A 13,369-nucleotide genomic window follows, 5' to 3' on the forward strand; every position below is an offset into this window, starting at 1 on the left:
GGGCTGGGGATCGGCCTGCTATCGGTGGCTAAATGGCAGGAGGGTAAGAGGCTGGGATTCGCGTTATATCGGTAATAAGACTGTAGTCAGAGCAGTATATGTAGGGTTTCTGGGTTATGATACTGATGGAAGCGTTAAAATTTTGCTGGACATAATAATAATAATAATAATTTAACACCTCTGTCAGACAAACACACTGAGAACCAGCCCCACTAATTCATTTTATATTAAAGGTCAACTTGGATACATCATTCTCACTCGTCAAAAGGCTTCACATATACGTATAGATCAAACAAACCTCCAGTAGTCACAGAGTTATACAGAAATATCCTCACTTGTGTCTAATTATCTTCATCCACATGTATTTATCTTAATGACATCACCAGACGATTTTATTCAGCTCAGGAGATGCCTCTAATGTTCAAAGGATCAGATCTACAAAAACTAAACTACTAAGGAAAATCTTTGACATTATGTAGTTATTCCCGCTTCCTTAAAGAATCACTGTGGAAGCCATCACGTGGTGGCATCGATATAAGTGGGTAATTCCGCTGCTAGGTGACACAAATCTCCCTCCACTCCCTCCCTATCCCCTGAATGGAGGATGGTGGACGGCAAGTGAGCTCCCCCCAAGCTATACTGGTGCCACTACACGAAGGCGTCCCTCTCCAGCACCCATCATCGTCGTGAAGGGGTGAAACTGGAAGTGGATCGGAATTGAATGAAAAAAAAAAAAATGGGACCAGCTTAATTTCGGATCAGGCTGAGGGGCTCATTTGGCATGCAATCATTTCCTCGTCACATCATACTCGCATTAGAGATATCCGTGTGGGTGTGTCCGTCTCGGCTCTCTCTCTCTCTCTCTCTCTCTCTCTCTCACACACACACACACACACACCTTAAATCGCCTTTTTCCCCATCAGTTCTTTCTCCCCCTCCCTAATCCCTCCATCTTTTCACCCATTTTTATCTCTCACCCTCATTTTCTCTTCCCTTCCTCTCCCTTCTCTCATCTTACCCCCTTTCCTCAATCTACGCGTCTCTCTCTTTATCACACACACACACACTTCTATTTCCTCAGCCGTCCTTACATCCTACTTTCCTTCACCATCCTTTCACTCCCTCCATCATTTCTGCTTCCCTCTTCATCTTCCTACTTCTCTCCTTCTCTCCCTCAACTTCCCTCCTCCTCTTCCTACTTCCCGTCCTTCCCCCTCTCTCCCCCACCTTCTACTCCACCAAACTCAAGAGGGCAGGGGACCTAACTCCGCCAAACCCCGACACTCACAAACTCCACAAGGCCACTCCACCTAAATGACCACCTCCACCTCCCTTGTACCTCCACTTCCTTCCCCTCACTCCTCCTTCCTTCCTCTCTTCCCCTTCCTTCCTTCCTCTCTTCTTTCCTTCCTTTCTCTCTTCCTTGTCCTTGTCTTTTTCCTTACTATGTTTTCATGCCTCGTCCTTCTCTCCAACCTTCCTTTCTTTCCTCCTTCCTTCTTCCTTAACTTTCTCCCCTTTCTTCTCTCAATTTTTTTTTTCTCTCTCCTTCCTCTCTTCCTAATCTTCTTCCCTCTTCTCTCCTAACCGTCTCTATTTTTCCTCTGTTCCTTATTCTTTAATCCTTCCTTCCTCTCCTTCCCACCCTTCTCTCCCTCCCTCCTCTCTTTCTTAATCTTCTCCTCTTCCTTAAGTTCTTTTCTCCTTTATATCTGTTCTGTACTCCTCTCTTTCCCTCTCCACTTTTCCTTCTCTTCTCACATAGTCTTCCCTACATATCTCTCCTTGCTTCCTCTCTCTCTCCTTATATCCTCTCTTCATTCCTCCTTTTCCCCCATCCATTCATCTCATTTCCTTTCTTCTTACTCTTCTGTTCATTCTTACGCCTCTACTTCCTTCCTCTCTTCCCTAACAGTCTTTCCCTCCTTCCTTCCTTCTGTCCTTCCCCTCTTCCACAACCTTCTCTGCCCAATTTTCCATCCATTGATCTCTCCCTCTCTCTCTCTCTCTCTCATGCCTATGTGTACATCTACCAATCAATATATTTTTCTATCTTCCCATCAATCTACATACCTATTATTCACCTACCTTCCCCGTCTCCCTCTCTCTCTCTCTCTCTCCCTCCCTCCCTCTCTCTCTCTCTCTCTCTCTCTCTCTCTCTCTCTCTCTCCCAACACGGTCACTCTACCTAAATGGCCACCTTCCCGGGTACTTCGGACCTCCACGAATCTCATGGGAGGGCTGTTTCTGGCCTCTCTCTCTCTCTCTCTCTCTCTCTCTCTCTCTCACTCACTTTTCTTATTCCTTTTTCCTAGCACACTATTTTCCTTTTTCATTCTTTCTTTTTTTAGTTCTTTTCTAGGGCATAAATTTTGGGTCTGAGAGGTCATGGGATTCTTACGGGGCTGCTTCAGGGGATACAAAAAAAAAATGTAATTTTTATGAAGGAAAAAAAAAGTGGAAATATAAAAGAGAAAGTGAAAGAATACTGACGAATGAAAGAGAAGTAAGGAGTAAATAAAAATGCTTGCTTAATGAGAATGATGAAACCAGAGATGTGAAAAAAAAAAAAAAGGCTGTAATGAGAAACTGAGAAAGAATGAAGAGCCTGGAAATGTAACAGTGGCGGAAGTGAAAAATGTAACAGTGGAGGAAGCGAAAAAGGTAACAGTGGCGGAAGTGAAAAAGATAACAGTAGCGGAAGTGATAAAGGTAACAGTGGCGGAAGTGATAAAGGTAACTGTGGCGGAAGTGAAAAACGCTGTGAAGTGGTTGAATAATGGGAAGACGGTAAGGTGCGATGAAGAATACGCTGAGATGAATAAATGTAGAGAAGAGAGACGAATGACATGTCGTGGGATGAATGGAGAACGTATCGGTGAAACGGAATCTCTCCCTCTCTCTCTCACTCCCTCTCTCTCTCTCTCTCTCTCTCTGGAAAAAGGTGATGGAAGTGAGCGCAGAAATTATCGTGGTGCTATTAGTCCCGTCGGTGATCTAGGAAGGATATTTATTTGGTTAATGAGTGATGAGTGGGGAACAGGGTGGTTTTAGGAGTGGTGGGGGGGATGTGTGGGTAAGGTATTGTAGTAAGATTTGACTGTAGGGGAAAAAATGTAAGAAGGACTGTGAGGTAGAAATAAAATTGATGGATCTGAAAAAAGCGTGTGATTTGGTGAACAGAGGAGGAGAGAGAGAGAGAGAGAGAGAGAGAGAGAGAGACAGACAGACAGACAGAGACAGACAGACAGACACAGAAACTGAGGGTCATGGAGAGAGATAAAATAGGATTATATGCAAATTAATGGCAAAAGCTTGTGACGGTAATTTGTTAAGAGCACGAATATATATTGGACCTCTCTCTCTCTCTCTCTCTCTCTCTCTCTCTCTCTCTATGAATTAACCACCCTCCATTTGTCTCTCCCCCTCCCCCCCCAGCCCACACTCACCTCGGCGCAGTGCAAAAAGAAGAGGGGGAAGGGGAGGGGAGGGGGAAGAGGAGTGGAAAGACAGGGGGAAGAGGAGTGGAAAGAGGGGGGAAAAGAAGGGGAGAGGAAGGGTAGGGGGATGAGGAGGGGGAGGTGGCAGAGCAAGGAGGGATCGTAGAACACAATCATAGATAATTTCACGCAGCCTCGCTCTCTCTCTCTCTCTCTCTCTCTCTCTCTCTCTCTCTCTCTCTCTCCACACACCCGCATACTTCCATTCGTACCCACACACGCATCTTACGCACAGGACATACTTTTTATACGCCCCGAACTATACACATTCTTCTGTAGTCACTCAAACGCGAAAATACAAACAATGGTCTATTCAGTCATACAGAATCACGTACTGTACACACGCATACGCACACGGACACATTCATTTACGCACGCCTACGCACACGGGCACATATTCACTTACACACGCATACGCACACAGGCACATATTCACTTACACACGCATACGCACACAGGCACATATTCACTTACACACACATACGCACACAGGCACATTTATTCACTTACACACGCATACGCACACGGACACACGAGGATGCTGGCATGAAATGAGATTATGTGTGCCGAATTAAAAACAAGGAAAGCCGAACAAAGCGCATCTACACACACACACACACACACACACAATCGTTCCCCCTTGCTATATCAACCAGAAAAATTCTCTCTCTCTCTCTCTCTCTCTCTCTCTCTCTCTCTCTCTCTCCAACATCCACGCCTCACAAAACACCTCATGGCAGGGCAAAGTTGGGCGCACTGCCGGGTTCCCACGGGTACTGCAGGTGTGTGTGTGTGTGTGTGTGTGTGTGTGTGTGTGTGTGTGTGTGTGTGTGTGTGTGTGTGTGTGTGTGTGTGTGTGTGTGTGTGTGTGTGTGTGTGTGTGTGTGTGTGTGTGTGTGTGTGTGCGTGCGTGCGTGAGGGATTTGCGTGCATCAAAGTCGTACACAGCCCCTTAACTGCGAGAAGTGCGTGTGTCTGAGCCCATTGACGGAGGACCTCTTGCGTGCGAGGATTTGCGTGTTTAGAATTTCTTGAGTGTGAGGATTTGCGTGCTTAAAATTTCTTGAGTGTGAGAATTTGCGTTTTTGGAATCCTTTGAGTGCGAGAATTTGCGTGCGTATCGTGAACCTCGAGGGAAAGATCTTGAGAATGCGGAGAAGATGGCGGCATTGTCTCGCTCTCTATTGATGTCCTGCCCACCTCAGACTAAGATGCGTAGGTGTCTTTGTGCGCGGCTGATCGTCCCTCAACATCAAACACCCTACCATCGCCATTATTTTGACTGGATTAATTTTTACCTGCGTGGGTAGTAAGACGCTGGGGTGTGTGAGAGTGTCGCGTGCTTACTAATTCATCGTGATCTACGTCGAAAGAATCCAGACTTATGAGATGATAATAATAATAATAATAATACCCATTTTCTATTTTCACAGGGTATACTACACAGACCCTCGCCAGCTCATCCTACCTATTTCTTTTTGTCTCCCACCCCCAATCCTTTACCCTCGACACTTTCAATCTTAAGACATTTTAAAATAATTCTAAAATGCATTGCAATCACTACTCCTAAAACACCAGCTTCAGAGGATATTGCCTACTGTTCTGTGCCTGCCCCATCACCCATCAAAATTCCAGCCCATCCTACCCATTCCTTTGCTCAACTCTCTCTCTCTCTCTCTCTCTCCCTCATCTGACAGTTTCATGGCGCATCTCAGGTAACATAATGGACGAACGCGCTTACTTTTGTTCTGAATTAGTGGTCGGGGGGGGCTTGGTGGAGGGGGTCGCGATGGGCTGCCGGGTGGACGGACCTGCAGTGAGTCTAGACAGGAAATGAATCGCTGTTCGGGAGGTCTGACTTCCCCTCCGTCAACCCCTGAGACCGTACCCTCGTCAGCCTTGTACCCTACCACCTGTCCCTTAGCGATTTATTTCGCATACTACGTGCTGGAGAGGGATGCCTTCACCTGGTGGCACTGATATAACTTGGCGGATCCACTGCCAAGTTATATAAATGTCCCTAATCTCCTTCCCTGTTCCCCGAAAGGAGGATGGTGGACTGCCGAAGAACGGAAACACCAGCCGCAGATCACCGGGTACGCGTTTCAGATGAACCTGGGGCTATAACAACAACAATTACTACAAAAACAACTACTACCGTAACTACAACTACCGGTACTACTGCCACTGCTATCACCGCCATCACTACAACTATACAACTACTACCGCTGCTACAACAACAACTACTACTACTACTACTATTACCACCATCACCACTATTATACAACTACAACTACTACTACAGAAGGCGACGAAAACTGCATGAACTAGAGGGGCACTCAGTGGAGCGCATCTCTCCGACAAGGGCAACGTAATTTCCAAACCACTCTTCGTAATGGGTTAGGTTTTCTCATCACTGATTAGGGTTTCACGAGAAATGTTTTCCGGACCCAGAATCTGTAATATGATCTGGATCGGTCCAAAAAGTTAATCGAGGGTTCCCTGGGACATGGGCTATCTACCCAACAATTTTGGTCCAAATCTCTATTTTAGTTTTTGAGTAATCCTGCTAACAAAAACAACATCGTGCCATACAGAGAAAAAAAAAAATGATAAGAAGGAAGTTTGAATAAGCTTGCGCACCTGAGAGGCTTCGGGACTCAGGTGCATGTCGTCTTAACTGCGTCCTTAAGCTGTGGTCCGGACTAATAAAGCTTACGTCTCGCAAGGACAAGTGGACGTTCCCTCGCAGATGAGCATATTCTAAGTGGCATAGGAAGCTTCCAAGCACCGTTTCCTTGGCGATTTGTTTTTGTATATTACATCCCGACATTCTCTTGTGTTATTTATGCAATTTTTCTGTCGATATACATGATACTGAGGCGTAATGTGGAGAATAATTCGCTAAGGAAGAGGTGTTACAGAATCGCCTGGGTCACCTAAAATCCGACATGAACGGGGCACAACAGTGGATGGTACGACCTCCCACCTACTACTCATAAACTTCTCTCTCTCGCTCTCTCTCTCTCTCTCTTGCCAATCCCCCCAGTCTCTCTATCCGTTCATTACGGAACTAGCAGCCTCCCCCCTCCCTCTACCTCTCCTATAGCCCTAGGTAGCCCCCTTCTTCTATCCTTCCCCCTCCCCGTTATTTTCCAGAGGCTAATGAAGGGACCAGAGATTTGCCTGAGAACGAAGGGGTAAACGGAAGGGATGAACGGAGGGGTGATGGGAGAAGAAGAGGCGCGAGAGTAAGTGGGGGGAGCGTGAACGGAGGGGTGAACGGAAGGGATGAACGGAGGTATGAAGGTGAACGGAAGGGATGAACGGAGGTATGAAGGTGAACGGAAGGGTGTGGTCAATGCATGAACGGCAGGTAATACGGGAGTTAGGAATGAATGAATAAATGGAGAAGATCTGCACTTCATCGCTACCATTTTTTTCTCGCTGCTACCAGACGATTTCATTCAGCCCGGGAAAAATCCTCTATGACTGAAGCAATGAATTATAAGCTCCATTAACCCTTTCACTACGAGGATGGATTAGTTTGAGGGAGGACCAATGGTGGAAAAATGAAAAAAAAAAAGGATATAAAAAAAAACACGAACGCAGCCTCAAACACAACCACATAGAGAGAGAGAGAGAGAGAGAGAGAGAGAGAGAGAGAGAGAGAGAGAGAGAGAGTCAATGTCTTTATTAGGGAGGGCAGGAGAGAACGGCATTTATGTGAGCCGTAAATATGACAAGGCCCGTGTGTTTACCTGTCGAGGAGGAGGAGGAGGAGGAGGAGGTAAAAATAATGGGGAAAAAGAAACAGGAAAAGTGGAAAGACAGAAAGGAAGTTATCTGGAGTAACAGAGAGAGAGAGAGAGAGAGACGGGTGGGGGGGCACAGAGAAATGGGATAGTTGGTGGGGCTGCGAAAAGAGAAGGGAGGAAATGAGGGAAGGAAGGAAGGAAGAAGGGAGAAATGGTACTAGGAGGAGAGGGTAAATATATAATGGGGAAAGATGGACGGAGAAGAGAAGAATAAAAAATGGGGAAGAAATTAATAAAGTAAAAGGGGGAAATGGGTGGTGGGGAGGGGGAAGTGGGGAGGAGAGGAGGGGGGAGAAAGAGAGGGGAAATCAGGAGGAGGAGGAGAAGCGAAGGGTAGAGATGGAAAGGAGAATGTGCGCTCGCTCGCTCTCTCTCTCTCTCTCTCTCTCTCTCGTCAGTCCGAGCGTACGTTAATTAAGAAATAAATGGTGGAAATAATGGCTGTATGAACGACGTAATATATCAGTTTCAAACCCATGCAGCAGGGGCCAGAGAGAGAGAGAGAGAGAGAGAGAGACAGAGAGAGAGAGAGACAGACAGAGAGAGAGAGAAATTAGCGAAAATATAGACGAAATGGACATTAAAGTACAAAATGATGAAACATATATTTGACTGAAGGAAATTTTACAGGAAAAAATGCGATTACAAGAAATTATGTAGAGGATTGGGTATATGTATAACTGAGTGAAAATAGGCACAGAAATATGTAAAGAAAAAAATATATGCTAGTCACAGTGGAGAAAGATAAACAGAAGGAGAGAAATGAAGGAAGGAAAGAAGAAACACGATGAAGTTTTAAGTCTGTGAAGGCAGGGAACGAAAGAAAGAGGGGGCACGGCGTAAAGAAAGAAGGAAGGAAGGAAGGAAGGATGATGAAGAAAGGAAGGAAGGAAGGAAGGAAGGAAGGAAAGAAAAATGTATAACAAGGTGGATAATGCGTGAATGAAACAAAGGAGCGCTGAAATGAATAAATGAACCGATGACTGAAGGGAGGAACGAAGGGGAAAAAAAAGAAAGAAAGGAAGAACGAATAAATGAAAGGGCAGAAAAAGACTGATATCGAATGAGAGGAAAAAGGAAAAAATGAAGAAAATGGGAAGAAGAACGCAGAAAAAGAAGAAAAAGAGTGTTCAGACTAAAAAAAATCAGCGAAAAATGCAAGAATGAATGAACGAATGAATGGAGTGAAAGAAGGCGCAAAGGAAGGAAGGAATGAAAGAAAGGTCACTACGCTTTCCGCCCGGTTAGAGAGAGACAACTATTGAGAGGGGAGGGTAGGAGGGGGGGGGAAGGGGGTCCAAAAGAAGCAATGTTGGTAGTTGTGGTGGCAGTGAAATCTGTACATGTTTTGGTATGTGTGGTAGCTGTGATGCTTGTGGTAGCTATGAACTCCATGGCTGTTTTGGTAGTTGTGGTGGTGGTTGTAGTAGTTGTGGTTGTTGCTGGAGGTCATAGGCAGTGGGAAAAAAGTGACTGAGGAAGAGAGCTAGAGTTGACCAGACGTATACATCATCAAGACTGAGTACCGGTTAACTCCTGGACAGAAATGAGGTGAAAGTGTGTGCCTTGACGGGTGCTGCGTGCCCGCCGTAATGGGAAAAGGATACGGGCAAAAGTTCGGATGTCCGGCGACCAGAGTTAATAGCGGCAGAGGGGAGACAAAGATGCAACACTGCAGCAAAGGGAAGGAAGCTGAAGGGAGTTAGATACTCGTAAGAGGAAAGGAGTTGATGGGATTGTGATGGTGGTTGTGGTGGTGAATAGCGCAGTGCTTGTAGTGGTAGCAGGATTGTGGGTGCGACTGTGGTAGTAGTGGTGGTGAATGAGGTAGTACTTGTGGTGAGTAAAGGTAACTGTGGTGATGATGGTAGTATAGGTCATTAGGCGTGTGGTAGCGACTGTGGTAGTAGTGGTGGCAATTGTCGTAGTGATAATGGTACTAATACTCTGTTCACTTGACTAGGCCTAACACTGCCACCTCTCTATCTTGAATGCTGAAATGTGACAGGAGACTAACACTAGAATATGATGCTAGTCACGAAAAAGTGCTATGAAACAGATGCAGAGCCGTAGCATATATTATTTTATTCCGCCACTGAGCTACGAGAAACGAGCTGCAAAACCGCCGACGAATTCCGCCAAGTTAAAATGAATAAACTACAGAAATTCAGATACAGGCAGATGTGGTAGTAAAATTAATCGAGTAACTATGGCCGAATGGTAGTCTTTATGGTAGTTGTGGTCGGTGTGAATGGTAGTCTTTATGGTAGTTGTGGTAGGTGTGAATGGTAGTCTTTATGGTAGTTGTGGTCGGTGTGGTTGTAGTTGTGGTAGTTGTAATTGTGGCTACTGAAAAAAAAAGGATAATCTTTAACATGCTACGATTGGGTCTATACTTGCTCTCTCCAGACGATTTTATTCAGCTGGAGGAAAAGATTTACAAATGAATCTGGCAACGTCACTTTTTGCTTATTTTTTGTTATTTCCAGACGATTTTCTTCAGCTTCGAGATTTTTAGACCCAGAAATGAGACAGGATGGTCCATATATAGCGCTCCTCTTTTTCGTGTGTTGCGGGTACGGCTTAACGTTATCAATATCTACGCTGCATCAGTTTTTACCTTCGAAATCCCACACCAGCACACTGAGCCGTACCCGCAACACGTAAGAGCCCCCCCAGGTGAGTTCTATCGGGGTCTTCATTAACCCCTTCACTACGAGGGCACTCTAAACAAAATTATCCTGACGCCAGCGAGAATGAAATTACGTCCTCGGGCTGAAGTGGTCAAGGAGGGTAGTGGTAGAAGTGGTAGTTGAGAAAGTTTTGAGGTACTTGTGGTTGGCTTATTGGCTTGGTAGGCGTGGGAGGAGAAGGGTCTCTCTCTCTCTCTCTCCTCCAACCCTACCTGCTACTATCCCTCTATTCCTCTCATTTTCTCCATTTTTCCCATCCCTACAACTCCTCCCATTCTCCCTCCTTTCCTCCGGACCTCCTTCCTCCCTCTCTCCCTCGTTCCCTCCTTTCCTCCCTCCAGTTGTCTCCCTTCCTCCATAATTTATCCCCTCTCAGAATCCGCCACAACTACCACAATTACCACAATTACCTCGGTTACAGTTATGATGATTACCACCGCAGAGAGAGAGAGAGAGAGAGAGACCAATTACACAGTATATGGTTCTTTCTCGGTGGTCTGGCCTTGATATTAAAAGAAAGCCTTACTAATTATAAAAGTTTAAGAACACGAGAGAGAGAGAGAGAGAGAGAGAGAGAGAGAGAGAGCCTGTCTCTCATTTTCTGTGTGTGTGTGTGTGTGTGTGTGTGTGTGTGTGTGTGTGTGTGTGTGTGTGTGTGTGTGTGTGTGTGTAATTCACCGGGTCGGTCAGGATCACTTGATGGTCGTGATCGTCAGCTTTTACCCTCCCGGAAGGGAGCTGAAAGCTCATGTAGTCCGATCTAAGGGCAAGGCTGTGACCGTCACACACGCACACACCCGTCCCCTTGTTACAGGGGGACAGTAACCACCCACTTCGTCAGCGAAACTTTTCGCAACCTGAGCGAGGCGCGAACTCCCGTCCACCAGTTGGCAAGCGGGAACGTTACCACTGCACCAGCGAGCGGTGTGTGTGTGTGTGTGTGTGTGTGTGTGTGTGTGTGTGTGTGTGTGTGTGTGTGTGTGTGTGTGAGAGAGAGAGAGAGCCTGTCTCTCATTTTCTGTGTGTGTGTGTGTGTGTGTGTGTGTGTGTGTGTGTGTGTGTGTGTGTGTGTGTGTGCGCGCGCTCGCCTCAGAAAAAACTATTATAGGCTGAAAGAAGGCCAGCTTGCAGAGTCAACACGGACTTTGTTCTTCCTCGTATCAGCTGTAAACATGCCTACCTGCCTACACCCACGCAGTACTACCTGCCTACCTACATACACCCACGCAGCACTACCTGCCTACATACCCCCACGCAATACTACCTGCCTACCTACATAAATCCACGCAATACTGCATACTTGCCTTGGTACACCCACGCAATATTGCATACTTACCTACCTACACTCACGAAATACTGCTTACCTATTCCAGCGCAATATTGCCTACCTACACACATACACGCAAGGAACAGTGCCTACCTACCTACATACATAAATACTGTACTCCCACACAACATTGCCTACCCATCTACTTAACTATGGATCCAGGGTTGGCAATGATAGTTTGTAGAGAGAAAACTAAAATGCAGAACAGGGGCAATGTTTATTTCGAGTTTCGCCAAAGCTGGAGTTGGTTTGATGGCTGCTTTGGCGAAACGCGGAACAAACTGGGCCCCTGTTTTGCACTTGGCGTTTTCTCTGTACCTACCTGCTTACCTGCATACCTACTTCCACGCAACGCTGCCTACCTACTTATCTACCTACTTACCCACATATATCAACGAAACACAGCATACTTACTTACATACACCCACTCACTGTCCAAACCCTCCTGTCTTCCTACCTACAAATAAGCATGCACCACTGCCTACCTACCTAACCCAACCGTACCCCCACTACCTACCTACCAGCCTACCTACTCGTTGATACACCCACCCACTCAATCTACCACCCTACTACCTACATGATTTCTTATACCCTGCACCCACACTGCGAGACAATCTACTTACACCCATTCCCTTACTATCACCCTACCAATCTCCCTGCCTACCAATAACCACCCACTCACTCTGCCAATCTACCTGTCTAACCAATTAATCAAGAGACTATTTTTGTACCTACATCTATCCATTCACACTATTAATTGACCTACCTACCCACTAACTTACCCTACCAACCTACCTTGTTACCTACATCCACTCACTCACCCTGCCAGCCTACCTATTTACCAGCCTATTTTCCTACCTATCTACCTACCTACCTGCCTACCCACACACCTGAACCACTCACTCACCAATCATCAAGTCTTTTATTGCCCCATCAGGAGTGTAGGTGACCTGAAGTTAACCTATTTTGCTCTGACACATGCAAAAGTGACCAGTTACTAATCTCTGAGTAGCACTGTATGAAACATCTGGTTGGAGGGGTTAGATGCAACCTTCAAATTCCCTTTACTAGAGGAGAAACCCCATAAGTTGCATTAATAATAATAATAATAATAATAATAATAATAATAATAACAACAACAACAACAACAATAACAAAAATAATAATAATAAAAATAATTGTACTTGGCCGTCAGAATAAAAGAAAACCGGTGTCGTCGTAAGAAAGAGGTTGAGATGGGTCCTCCTGATTGAAAGGACCGGAACCAATCTCCACTACAGAATAAGGGATATTGGGTAATAAATTTATTGAAGTGAAACCTTGTAAGTGAACGAGAACTTGACTGAATTTTTTCCATAGCACTGCTGGATAACTATATCTGCTTTATATCTATCTATCTATCTACCTATCTATCTATATAGGTAGACAGATACTTAAGTAAATACATAAACAGACAGACAGATAGATAGCTAGAGATATTGATAGATAGATAGACAGATAAATAGACGGGTATAGATATAGATACAGATATATAGACAGATAGCTAGGCAGAAAGACTGATGAAATTTACAAATTATTTGTATTATGGACACGAACAGATTAAATATTGAATGTCAAAGCGATATTACAAAATGTGTCTTACTTCACAACGCCATGATTATTACGAGGGCAGAGTGCAATGACATATTACATTACGTTTACTGGAAGGACAGAGTTGCCTCATAAAATAATATACTCAAACAAGGAAGCTCCCAGAAAGCGCATACCTCCGCCAATGCCACTGCCATTACAAAGGATCCGGATTCGGATCCGCGGATATAGGATCCGTATCCGGATCAAGATCCGCCCCCAAATTTGATCAATTCTTTCTTGGTCCACAGCCCACCATTCCACAAAATTTCATTGAAATTTATTGAGAACTTTTGGAGATACTGTGCAGGATACTCTGGCTCCAGATCTGGACCCGCCCCCAAATTTATTAATTTCTTCCTTGGTCCATGGCCCACTCTTCCACACAATTTCATCAAAATC

This window comes from Coenobita brevimanus, chromosome 97 (assembly GCF_032717465.1).
Source record: "Coenobita brevimanus isolate Jiangsu-jjx chromosome 97, ASM3271746v2, whole genome shotgun sequence".
Classification (NCBI taxonomy): Eukaryota; Metazoa; Arthropoda; class Malacostraca; order Decapoda; family Coenobitidae; genus Coenobita; species Coenobita brevimanus.